Source organism: Camelus ferus, chromosome 19 (assembly GCF_009834535.1).
Source record: "Camelus ferus isolate YT-003-E chromosome 19, BCGSAC_Cfer_1.0, whole genome shotgun sequence".
Taxonomy (NCBI): Eukaryota; Metazoa; Chordata; class Mammalia; order Artiodactyla; family Camelidae; genus Camelus; species Camelus ferus.
This window is the reverse complement of record NC_045714.1, coordinates 34,882,049-34,895,219: the sequence shown is the minus strand read 5'-3', so window position 1 is coordinate 34,895,219 and position 13,171 is coordinate 34,882,049. Positions and strand designations below refer to the sequence as shown.

The 13,171-nt window shown below is 42.0% G+C and overlaps 1 protein-coding gene and 1 long non-coding RNA gene across 2 annotated transcripts in view; one reads left to right on the top strand and one right to left on the bottom strand.

Annotated features, from left to right (window-relative positions):
* CSNK2A1 (casein kinase 2 alpha 1) overlaps positions 1-9,348 on the bottom strand; it is a 50,957-nt gene extending 41,609 nt beyond the window's left edge. Inside the window, 2 exon segments of the mRNA XM_032462032.1 lie at positions 2,288-2,359; positions 9,216-9,348. The gene's annotated coding sequence lies outside the window, so the exon portion shown is untranslated.
* Positions 9,349-9,389: 41 nt separating this feature from the next.
* Positions 9,390-13,171, top strand: part of LOC116657991 — a 46,675-nt gene continuing 42,893 nt past the window's right edge. The window contains exons 1-2 of the long non-coding RNA XR_004313196.1: positions 9,390-9,421; positions 9,556-9,623. This is a non-coding gene — a long non-coding RNA (uncharacterized LOC116657991). The remainder of the gene's footprint in view (positions 9,422-9,555; positions 9,624-13,171) is intronic.

Below are 13,171 nucleotides of genomic sequence, written 5' to 3'. Positions count from 1 at the left end.
TGCTTACAGCCTTTTAAAAAGTCAAAACCAAAGAGAAAACAGCATTTGTATGGCACACGGAAGTGAATGATCAAGACTTTTGGAACTAAGGTCATTGGCTTAGAGGACCAGTTTCTCAGTTGCTCTGTAACTCCCCCTGATATAATACAATGGCTGGAAAATTCTGATTTAAATAACCTAAAGAAAACTTGAGTTGAACAGTCAAAATCCATGCAGTAGGCTGAGAAAACTATTTCATAACTCGCATTAGACAGGCAATCACCTTTTACAGCTTTCAAGTATAGTACAGATACACCATTAATAAGCAACCATTTCTCCTGGGAGATCATCTATTTGGAGGTCACTGGCACAAAAACAAACAAACAAACAAACAAACAAACACAAACTAAACCTCCTAACCCTAGCTTAAAAGAATAAGCTAAGAGAAAACAAGTTAATGGTGTAAATGAATGTAAGATTAAATGAAGTTATCTTTTTTCGTCCACTTTACAATGATTCTCCCTTCTGGTCTCAACTTCAGGTGGTAATCACGGCCAGCAATACTCTCTCTCATCTATCAAATTAATGCCATATAGTAATGGTGTTTTTGTTTTTGTTTTTGTTTTTTTAATTGGGGAAAAATATACAGGTCAAAAAGGTTAACAATTAGCTCCTTGATAGTCCCCCATACCCAATCCAACCTTCAAAACCCAACATTCCAAGTACACACTGAAGAAGCAAGAAAACTATCTGTTCAAAACCAATAATATAAGTTTTTTCTGGTCCTGTTAAGGGTCTAAATTCAGAATATAAATATTCATAATAATACCTGATAACTCATGAAGTTATCAAGTTACTGCCTGCACAAACCCACAGGATTTTTAAGACATTATAATTCTAATGTATCACTGGGCCTTCTATTTTTATTTCCATGTACAAAATTTACAAGATTCTTGTTTAACAGGCAGTACACTCAAGCATTTCGATAAAACAAACTAGCAAGTATGGAATAACAAAAAACATTAGCATTTGGGCCCTCTGTGTGAATTTCATTTCTCCACCTTTAAGCCAGAAAAGGAATCAAAGTGTCAGTGTTACATAAATAACATAGCAACAGTGCGAAGTGTTTCAATGAAGGTAAGTATTATAAGAAAACCCAAGCAGTTTGATTTGGATTAACACAGTTTTATCTCAAATACTTGACAGAAGTTTGAAGTACAGTATTGCCTCCAGTAATACAAAATAAAATAAATTATGGGCAAAGAAATTATCATCTGTGTATCTTTTTATCAGGCAACACAAACAAAATGAAGTCACAATCTGAAACTTCATTCCATTAGCCACAACTCTCTGGAACCATAAGACAGGAAATTTCATTTGAGACCTAGAGTAATCTAAAGTACAATCCAGCATCTATGTATGTAATAACTATTATTTGAATGCTTCTTATAAACCATAGTATGAGATTTATATTCATTTTAGAAATAAACATAGGTTCAGAGGTTAAATGACCTGCCAAAAGTCATAGGATTACTAAGTGGCACAGTCCAGGTTTGAACCTAAGTCTGTTTGGGTTTCAAAGCCTAAGTAGATTATTTTCACTAATTCAACACTGTTTCTCCAATTCTGCACACTGATTCAACAATAGCCTACCATAAATACTACAATGAAATGGGTTGCTTTAAATCTAGAGGCTAGGTAAGGGGTGAGTGTTGCAAGTTTCAACAATCTGGAGTTGTCATTATTCTCTTATCTGAATGGGGTGGCCACGAGGCCAAAATGGTATACAAAATCAGGTTTGAAAAGATGGAAGAGTCCAAGGCAGATGGCTATATGAAGTCATTCTACAGAGAGTCATAAATACACAGAGCACTGTGAAATACTGATAAAGACAGGTTCCTGTTCTGCTTAAGGAGTGTATGATTTAAGAATACAGGGGAAAGAAAGCTAAGAAAGTTAGTGGATTACTTGAGACAACAGGACACAGAGAAGATGTTAATACAGGAAGTTCTCCTCCAAACTTATTCCTAACACACAATACACAAGTTAATCCCCAAGCTGTGATCAAAGAACCACTGGGAATAAGAACTCTGATCCCAGGTCACAAGTCTATAGGTGAACAAACCTTGAACTTTCCCAGAGTCAGAGATGGGAAGATTCACTTCTCTATTCAGAAGCAAGAGAACCCTAGATTCACTAAGGCTAGATAATCACTCTGGCAATGTACACCATAGATGAATAACTGAGGCAATCTACACTGGGCACAAGTTACATACTGACCCAACCCTAAGTGGCAGCAATTCAGTACCTTACCAACTCAGCAGGCCACACCAGAAACAGGAAGTACAGGTCAGAAGGCCTCATTAAAAAATAAGAACTCCTGGTAGCAGAAAAAAAGAAAATAGAGTAAAGACTAACAGCATTGGCAATGAACACAGTCTTCACTAAAAGGGAAGGGAAAAGCACTTGGCATTTTATAAATTATCTCCTTTAATCCTCACAGTAACCCTTAGATAACATTATGTGATGTTTTAGTCATTAATCCTTACAAGAACGTTCTAAGGTAAGTACTGATTCCCATTTTACAGATGAACGAACACACAAAAGGCTAATAAGTAAGTTGCCCAAGGTAGTTATCCCAATTGGAGAGATGACAAAATCCAGGCTTGGGAGAAGTTAAGTAAACTTCCTCAAACTTGGTCTCTCATTCCAAAGGTAGAGAGCTCTTTCCAACTCTCCTGCTGCCTTCTTTCCCCAACCATCCCCGCCACCAGCAATCTCAGTTCAAGAATTCCATTAGGAATGAGAAATTCTCAATTCATCCCCTACTACATTTCTGTAGCTGTTTCAGAAACTATACGTAAGGTACAAAGCCAATGGGAGTTTTTGTAAGAAAACACCTCAGAAAGCTACTAAGTTGTGGAATGATATATGCATTATTACAAAGTATCACTCAACTGTAAGCTTGAGGTCAGGGACAATCTAGAGATCTTTAGCACAGCATCTACCTGAAACGTAGCAGGCACTCAAAGGGCTTATTGAATGAGTAACACTGTTTATAAATTCAATAGCCCAAAATGGCTATTTTGTACTCTCTGATATGACATAATTAAATTTTTAGGAAAATAATCTACCCATTTATTTTTAACAAGGTTGCTTTCTTAAAATTTACAGAACATTAGTAAGGTAGCTAAACTGAGAAATGCCCGTTAGTGCATTAGTCATAACTTTAGAAAAATTTCAAGTGTTCACTTTTCCAAGCAGATTAAAATGTTTCAGCTAATAAAAACTTGTCAGAAAAATCCACAAGACCAGAAAGTGTAAAAAGAACAAAGTGCCCAATATAAGGGCATTTACGATGTGACACATATAAAATTATAAAAAATTATTTGAAGTGTACCTTGTATTTAATACTAAAACCTTCACTTTAGATAACAAAGTATTTTCTATATAAGAAAACACTATTATTACTAATGTAAAAAAAGCTTATACCCACCATAGTAACTGTTGCTTAGCAGGTTTCTTATGTCTAAGGCTGAAAGATACACACTTTGTAGAAACCAGTGAAACATCACTCCTAGCATGATACTGTAAATTCTTTTACCTTAAACTTAAAAAAGACTCAATCCTTGATTTCTGTAATGTGAAGGAAAAAAGTGTGTTTGGTCAACAACTATATCACCTGAAATCTACTCTGGAGCATACCAAATATTTAAGAAAAACTATCAGTTGTCTATAACCCAATGTAAATATATCTTTCATTAAAATGACAGCAGTTCCTTCTCTTAATAATCCTAGAGGACTTTCTTCATTTGAAAAGCTAGCTGGCCTAGATTTCTATTAAGAAACAACTAAATGATAACAGTACTACTTTTGAAATTATCCGTCTTATGAGTTCAAAGAAATTTAGGTATATGAACACACTAACACTCTTGAGAAACAAATTTGGCCCAGGTCACCCAATGAATTGTGACAGACCAAGGATCAAATTCAGTTTCTCATTTTAAATCAAGTATCCCAAGCATTATTATTACCTTAAAATGTCAATTCCTTACCTAATCCAATGTCAAATCATACCATTCTCAGTTTCTGAACTTGTGCAAATTGTACTACAATATTAATGCAAAAGTTGTCATACAGTTGTCAAAACAATTATCATAATAGTTAACAACTTTTGGGTACTTACTGTGTTAGGTACTATGCTAAATGTGTTTCATGCATTATCTCGATTAATCCTCACAATGACCCCATGAGGAAACTGAGGCACAGAGAGATGACCTATCCAAGGTACAACCTAGGAAAAGGACAAGGCACGGGTACATAGGGAATACATTTCAAAAGCCATGAATCTCCATTGCCTGAGCCAGGATTCTAGGCCAGCTGTAGGGCTGAGATACTTGGTTTAGCCACTTAAACTTCATGTGGCCCAATTTCCTTTACTCTAAACCTAGAAGTCAAACAGATAATCACAAAAGTCCTTCACATCCTGAAATGCTCTAATTTTGTATTCAGGTAACTAACTCAAAAAGAAACTGTCTTTATTTCCTCCATCCTCTTTAGCCCCCTTCACTAAAGTTAAGAGTCCATATTTTACGAATTCTAATCAACAGCATGTTGTTGAACAACAAAAAGCTCCACTCTGCAGTTATGATTCCCAAATCTTATTATTAACCTCAAATGACAAAGACATAGGGAAAAGACCTTAGAACAACTTTGGGTTGGGGTGGGAGGTGTAAAAAGACAGGCTACTAAATATAGGTGGCTATAAATTTATAAAATAATCACTTCCATCTCTTCTAAAAAACAGGAAAAAAAAGTCTTTAAAGAGTTTTAAGAGTTGTCACAAATTCAATGTTTTATTCAGCCAATAAAAATAAATAAAGAAATTATCCAAGATGTTTATTATAGGCATGGAAGAATCACCAATTTATAGAAGTTCTACCAAAATGGCCTAGCACTCTAGAATCTACATTTTACCAAGCTGGCCATCTAGCCCCTTCAAATTGCATCTAATGACACTAACAGGATGTTTATACATCTAAGAAGAAGTGTAGGTTCCACTCAACACTATTATTCTGTGAAGTCTTCCAGGACCAAATTACTTTACAGAATAATCTTGGCTCCCTTTGTTCTCTAGAAAAGAAACCCCCAAAGATTCTTAAATAAAATGAGCAAAACCCTTCTAATTAGTTTTCTATTGTTGCTGTAACAAACTATCACAAACATAAAACAATATATTATCTCACAGTTTCTATAGGCCAGAAGTGAGGTAGACTTGGCTGGATCCTCTGCTTAGGGTCGCAAGGCCAAAAATCAAGGTGTCCATAGGGCTATGTTCACTGATGGGAATTCAGTGGCAGGGTGGGGTATCTGACTTCAAGCTCAGATTGTTGGCTAAATGTAGATCCTTGTGGATGCAGGACTGAGGTCCCCATTTCCTTGCTGACAGTCAGCTGGGGCTGTCCACATTCCTTCTTGTGCTTTCCATGTGGCCCCCTCCAGTAATGGCAGGTTGAGTCCTTCTTGTGCTTCAGATTTCTCTAGCTCCAGCTGGATAAAGTTCTCTGCTTTCAGGTGAATAGACTGGATCTACTAGGAAATCCAAGATAATCTTCCTATCTTAGGATACCACAGTTACATCTTCAAAGTCCCTTTTGCCACATAACAGTAACAAATTCAGGTTCCAGAGATTAGGGTACAGACACCTTTAGGGGTGTTCATTCCACCTAACATAGCCCACCCTATGGGTTCCAAAGACTGCTATCTCTCCCAAATGCAAAATACATCCATTCCATCCTAAGGTCTCATTCCATTACAGCATCAACTCCCAAGTCCAAAATCTCACCTATAACTCATCAATTCAAAAGTCTCAAATTTCACCACCTACATCAGGTGTGGGTGAGGTTCTGGGAAGAATACATTCAGAATCCTGGGGCACAATTCCTAAAAAAACAAGTTATCTGCTCCCAACATACAATGGTGGGATAGGCATAGGGCAATACTTATAGACATTCCAGTTCAAATGGGGAAAATTTAAGAGAAAGCAGATCCATCGGTCCAAAGCAGTTTCAAAATCTAGGCAAACTCCATTCCATTTCAAAGCCAGGGAAAACTCTTCTGTGGCCTTCAGCTCCATCTCTCTGGGCTCTTGGTTCCACCCTCTGAGTCACTCTTCTTTTTTAACGAAAATGCAGCACATCCACATATGAGTAGTTTTATTAGCCTGCATCCTACCAGTAGAATTTGGGAGGCTTCAATAGCCCTCTTTAACTTCCTACTCTGTCTTTTTCAATCCAAGCTGGCAATGTTTCTGCTAGTATAAAATCCTCAAGAACCTAGCAGGCTTTACATGAATTTCACAGCTCACTGCAGACTCATGCTCACAAATAAACCAAGCTGTACTTTCAACATTCTACTTGGAAATCTCCTCAGCTAAATACCCAAGTTCATCATTTATAAGTTCTGTTTTCCACATGACCACAGGACATAATTCTAAGCTTATTTGCCAATATGTAACCAAGATCCTCTTTCCTCCAGTTTCCAATACATACCTCACTTCCATCTGAGCACTCACTATTTCTATTAACAATCTGTTCTAAGCCTTTTCTATCATGCTCCTCAAAAATTTGCTGGCCTCTTTAACTGCCACTTAACACATTATTAGGTACTAGTTCCCCATTCCTGGTACCAAAATCTATACTAGCATTCTATTGCTGCCATAATAAAACCACAAACACAGTGGCTTAAAACAATAGAAATTTATTATCTCACAGTTTCTGTAGGTCAGTAGTTGGGTGGGCTTGGCTAGGTCTTCTGCTTAGGATCTCACAAGGTCAGAATCAAGGTGTTTTCATTGCTGGAAACTGGGGAAGAATCCACTTTCAAGCTCACTCAGGTTGCTGGCCAAATTCAGTTTCCGGTGGTTGTAGGACTGAGGTCTCCATTTCCTTGCTGGTTGTCAGTCGGGGCTGGTCTTTGTTACTAGAGGCTCCCCGCATTCCTTCTCATGCTTTCCATGTGGCCCCCTCTAGCAACAGCAAATGGAGTCCCTTTCATGATTCGATTCTCTCCGATTTCCCCTTCTGTCCCATCTCTCTAGACTCCCAGGTGGAGAAAGTTCTCTGCTTTTAAGGGCTCATGTGATTAGATTGGGCCTACCCACAAAATCCAGGATAATCTTCCTATTTCAAGATGCTTAACCCTAATTACCGCAATGTCTTTTTTACCATGTAACATATTTACAGGGGATTAGAGTATGGACATCTTGGGGGCGGGGTGTCATTCTGCCTACTATGAACCCAAACCCTATGTAAGACTTTAAACTCAGTTCCCAAAGAAAATTTTTCCTTTCTCCAAAAGAGTATGTGAAGTAAAGGTGTATGTTCAGAGATAAGAGACAATGGTAAAATCAAAGACTCAACCTGGAAGAGAGTGGCTAGGCAACAGGAGAACTAAAAATACATTGTAAAAAAAGAAGCTGATACTTGTTTCTTCCCCAGCTAGACAACTAACCCATTAGGCAGAAACTAACCAACTGCTCCCCCTTAAATGTGTGCTTCTTTTCTCTACTGTATTTCACACAAGAGGGTATAACTAGGCATATCTGGTTCTTTTTTTTTTTTTTTTTAAACAAAAGTTGCCCCAGGGTGACCTAATTTTGTAATCAGTTGACAAAACAATCTAAACAAACTTCAAATACATTCATTCTCTCTTCAAGTCATACATCCTTCCCTAATAGCAAATGAAAATCAAGAATTTCAAAGTCACAGAAGGACAAACCTGCCCAGGTAAAACTGCAGGTGAACTTTTTAAGTGACATGAGGGAGAATTAGTATTGGTCCTGGTTTTTCAGCCCAAGGTCCACCAAGCCAGTTAAACCAAGTGACTTACAACAAAAGAAAAACACTGCAACAACTATAAATATAATATTCTTAAGCTCTGCCTACTGTCAGATTATTGACCATAAATTTTACCTATAATGGAGGAACCCCAAAGACACCAGCTAGCCCCTTTAATAAAAGTGGCAGATACGGTCTATCGAGCACTTACTACTTGCCAGGCACTGAGGTGAGCACTCGACACATTATCTTACTTACTCATCATAAACTTATCATCTAGGAAATATTATCACCCTCATTTTACAGATAGGAAAACTGAGGTTTACAGAAGTTAGGTTACGAAGCTAAGTAACAGTGACACTTATTTTTGAGAATCCAGATATTTACTGTCAATCCTTAGACTGAACGAGGTCTTCCAACTCTTAGAAAAATCTTCCCTTTCTAGTTTTCTTTTCACTGCCTCTCCTCAAGCCCTTTTCTCATAGAATTTAGCAGTTGAAAGGTAATCAACTCTTCTCCAATTAACGTGCCACCTCCTTTCCAGAACTCTTTCCTTCCCACAATAGCAAGGCCAAGAAACAACTTCTCCTGATACTGACTTTGCTTCCCAAAAACAATCTACATAAAGCTCCACCCATCACCTGCCTAGGCTAGAAATGTTCCAACGCTGCAAAAAACCAAACAACAACAGAAGAACAAAAACAAAATAAAAGTCCTACTCTTCAAAAGGTCACAAACTAACATGTATACTCGTAGCCAATCTTTCATTCTGCATACTTCTCTTCCACCCAGGCTCCCAACTAACCCTTGACTCCAACTCCACCCATTCTGCCCCACTTCGTGGTCCCCTTCCGCTCTACCCCAGCGACCTCGCCCCGGGTTCCCTCCACCTTGCACCCCAGTGTGCAGGTGGGAAGTCCAGCCTCGCCCAGAGGGACCTTAGGAAGGCCCCTACTCCAGCTGCTCTGCTACGCGCGAGGGTCCACTCCAGTCTACATAGCAGGCATCACTCCCCTAGGCACCCTCCCCCAGCATCCTCCACAGCGGCCCCACCCCTCAAGTCCCCTTCCCCTTCTGGCGACCCCCTCCTCCAACTTGCCCCCTAGTCCCCGCCCCAGCCCAGCCCTCTCCCCCGCAATAAGCTGGACTCCCGAGAGCCAGTTTCCATCCTCGCATCAGCCTCTGCCTCAAGCCTCGCTCCCCGCCCTGGGAGGGTGGCCCTGGGCCTCCCCGACGGGCTGCAGGGGCCTCGGCTGGTGTGTGTGTAGACGGGGGGAAGGGGAAGGTGAAGGGCCTCTAGGGAGTCTGCTGGACGCTTGAGAGGCGGCCGCGCCCCGCTGCCCCCTCCTGGGTCCACCTCCACCCCACAACGACCTCGCCTGGCAGCTCCCACGGTACCTGTGGTGGAAGCGGCAGCGGCGGCAGCCGCTCTCCCCTCTCCTCACACAGACAATATGGCGGCGGCGGAGGAGGAGACACACGGCTCGGCCGCCAGCCGCAGGGACCAGAGCGAGGCTGCAGCCGCCGCTGCCGGAAGCGGAAACCCCCCTCCGACCGGGAGGCGGGGCGGAACCGCTTCCGACTCCGCCCCTAGCGGAATCTAGGTGAGTGCGGCCATGCTGGGACGTCCTATTGTATCCCTAGGGGGTTAGTTCTGGACTGGGGCACAAAATGGAAGGAGGTCTCAACGTAAAGCATAATAAGGAGACTTGTAGTAATTAAGCGCATTTTATTTCAGTACCTGTACGAACTGACGAGAGCGAGAACACGAACCTCCCACTAAGTGTACAATTGGTTCGACCCAAGGTAAGATGGCGGTCCCTAGGTTTCCCGCACTTCACCCAGCTGGTGAGTCCTACCAGTCTGCGAGCCGGGGGCCCGCCTTTCTTGAAAAGTAGCATGCGCGACCTGCAGGGCTGCAGAGCGAAGCATTTTGGGAGTTGAAGTCTCCTGGTTGCGCCCCTCGTCTAGGGTTAGGGTGCCAGCAGCACATTTTTTTTTTTTTTTTTTTTTGGCTCAAACTTCGAGTTCCAGAACAAGTGACCGAAACTTGGACCCGGGAGTGGTGTGGCGCAGGAGTCGAGAACGTGATAGTACTAGCCTTCTAGAGACTGAGACCTAATTCCTGCCTCCTGCAGGAGTTCTATCTAGAGCTGCCCATCCAGAATAAAGTGTTTTTTCTCCCTTCGATCTGCCCCCACCCCCACACCCGCTTGCCCCGGCAACAACCCCAGGGCAGCTAAAGGGCACTTTATACCTTGCAAAACTTACTATGACGTCCTCTTGGTCAAAGATCTCCCAAGACTTTTCCTTTGTGCACCCAAGGTATCCCAAGCTCTTCTCTTGACATCTAAGTTCCTGCATAATTTGGATATCCCTCGCCGCTCCTTTTCTGGCCTCTTCGGCCCCTCTCATTTCAATTTCCTGATGCTCCCACTCGCTAAAGCTGCAGACTGTTCCTGGAGCTTATCTGTGTCGCCTCCCTCCCTTTGCCTTGGCAGTTACTTATGGGACTGCACCTCCTGGAGTGGCTAACTTCTGTACGTCCATCGAACTAATTCAGGGATCCTTTCCACTGGGGATCTTCCCTCCCTTTAGTTCTCCCAGATCTTGGCACCGTCACTCAGCAACGTGACTGGTCCCTAGCCTGCCTCCTCCATCAGACTGTGAGCCCCCAGTGGGCAGAGCTGAGTCTGATGATCACCCTATTCCCTGCAGGCCCTACTAAGAGCTGCTGTGTGTGTTACTGAGAGGAATTCAAGTGTTAGCCTCACCTCTGGTGGGGCAGAGGTGTGAGGTCTTGAACAAGGTTGAGGAGGCTGGGTTATTTTGGTACCAGCTATTATCCTTGAGCTGCCTCAGAATAGCTGCCTGGCCCAGGGATGGGCCTGCCCACCCTCTCTAGCCCTCCTTTCACAGTTGTCGGCTGACTGGCACCTCTGCTCCCAAAGAGACAATCTTCTCCCCTGTGAGATGGGGGTGGTGGCAGCTGCAAACATACAGTGATGGCCTCAGGAAGGTGACCATGACCTTCCCTGGGCCTCATCTGTCAGACAGGTCTGTAGTATTGGCCCCAGCGGGCTGGAGGTCCACAGAAATGGCTTTCTGGCTGCCCTCAGGCTGGTCATTCCTCCTTTTTGGGTCTTGGCTTCCCCACTTGTGGACTGAGGAGGTTAGACAAGGTGATTCCAAGGTTTCTGTGAAGCCCTCTTCCAGGAAATGATGCCTTCCCTTAGCTTTTGGACCATGTCTTTTTAGCTCTCGTGGCTCCTTTCACACTATCTTTATTCACATTTATTCAGTTTATACCTGTTAATCACTTGCATGAGCCACACAGTGTGCTAGGTGCTGGGAAAGTGGCATGAGCAAGACAGATACCAGTTAGTTCCTAATGAAACTCACCTTTAAAAAATTTTTTTTTTAATTTTTTGCGTGGTGGGGATAATTAGGTTTATTTATTTAGTTAGTTATTTATTTATTATGGAGGTTCTGGGGTTGAACCCAGGACCTTGTACATGCTAAGCAGGCACTCTATTACTGAGTTATACCCTCCCTCAAAACACCTTCTAAACTGATAAATAATGCACAGGTAAACAAGTGGATAACAAAGTAACTTCAGGTAGCAATGAGTGCTATAAAGGAAAAAGATAAGGAGCTGTGAAAAGGAATAAAAGAGGGGAGAACTTTAGCTTGAGTGGTTCAGAAGGAAGGTCCCTCTGAGGAAAAAAACAGTAAGTGCAAAGGTCCTGAGGCAGGAAAGAGCTTGATAAGTTTGAGGAAAGAGGCCAGGGTGGCTAAAGCACTTTGAGTGAGGAGAAGAAGGGTAGGAAATATGGTAAGAAAGGTGGGCAAGGCATTCAGGCCATGGTAAGGAGTCTGGGATTTTATCTAAAAAGAGTGGGGATAAGTCCCAAGACTCAGTCCTCACACCTTTCCTAGTGATCGCAGCCCCTCCTACAGCCTCAGTTCTTCATTCTGCCACCCAATTCCAGCCTCCATGCATGACATCATTCAGAAGGCTCCCCTAGGCACACATATACAATCTTTTCTTTTTTTCTTTTCTTTTTTTTCGTATACAACCTTTTCTACTCTGCAGGACACAGTTGAGACCCAACCCCTGACATCTCACAGGCCAGCCTGGTATAGGTCTCTGGTTCCAAAAAGCTCTCAGTCTCCTATGTTCACTAGTTATGGAGCCTCCAGATACCAGCTCAGTTATCTTTAATACTTACTCTTCCTGTCCCCTTCCCATAGCACAACTCTCAGGCTAGACTTCCTTCAAAGAACAATAACACAACCACAGTTGAAATGTTCATAGTACTTGCCCTGTGTCACACACTGAATATTTATCATCTCATTTAATCCTCACATCAGCCTGATGGGGTAGAAACTAAAAGTATCCCACTGTACAGATGAGGAAACAGATTCAGGGAGAATACAGAACATGCCCAAGTTCACATACAAGAGATGGAGTTTGTATTCCAACCTGGGCCATAGACACTGCACTAAGCACCTAAGCATATCAGCTTTCTATTGTTGCTTAACAAATGACCCAAAAATGAAGTGACTTAAAACAACAATAAATTATTTGCTTATATTTGTGTGGATTGGCAGTTTGGACATGTCTCAGCTGGGACCACTCTTCTGCTGTACGTGGTCTTTCCTGGGCTTCCTCCTGTATTTACAGTCCGTTAGGAAGTTGGCATACTCACTGGTCCTGTATGGCCTCATTCATATGTCTAGAAGTTGGCTTGAGTGTCTAGGTTCTTCTCCATGTGGCTTCTTTGGCAGCCTAGCTCAGGCTTCCTCGTGATAGCCTCCAAAAGGAAAAGAACCAAAGCAGCAAGACCTCTTAAGGCCTAGGCTTGGGAGTGCTGTAGCATCACTTTCACTGCATTTGATTGATCCAAGCCTGTCACATGGCCAGCTCAGATTCAAGGAGAGTAGAAATAGACACCATCTCTTGTTGGAAAAAACATCAAAGTCATATTGGAAAGAGTCACGTGTGTAGGGATGAGTGGGATCATTGTGGTCATCTTTGCAAACAACATAACGCACTAACTGACTAAGGTACAGAATTGGTTAAGTAAATTATGGTACAGCTAAACATAGAGCTATTAACAAGGAGAGCTAATATTTTTTGAGCCCTTAGTATGTGTCAGACACTATGTAAGATGGCTTACATGTAGTAACTCATTTCATCCTCACATCAGCCCTGTGTGGCAGGTACATGTTTATCCCCATTTAGAGATTAAGCACACCAAGTCTCAGAGAGGTTAAACCGTGTGTGCGACGTCATATGACTAGTAAGTGGCAAAGCTGTTAAAAAGGATGAGGACCATTTAATTTCCAGA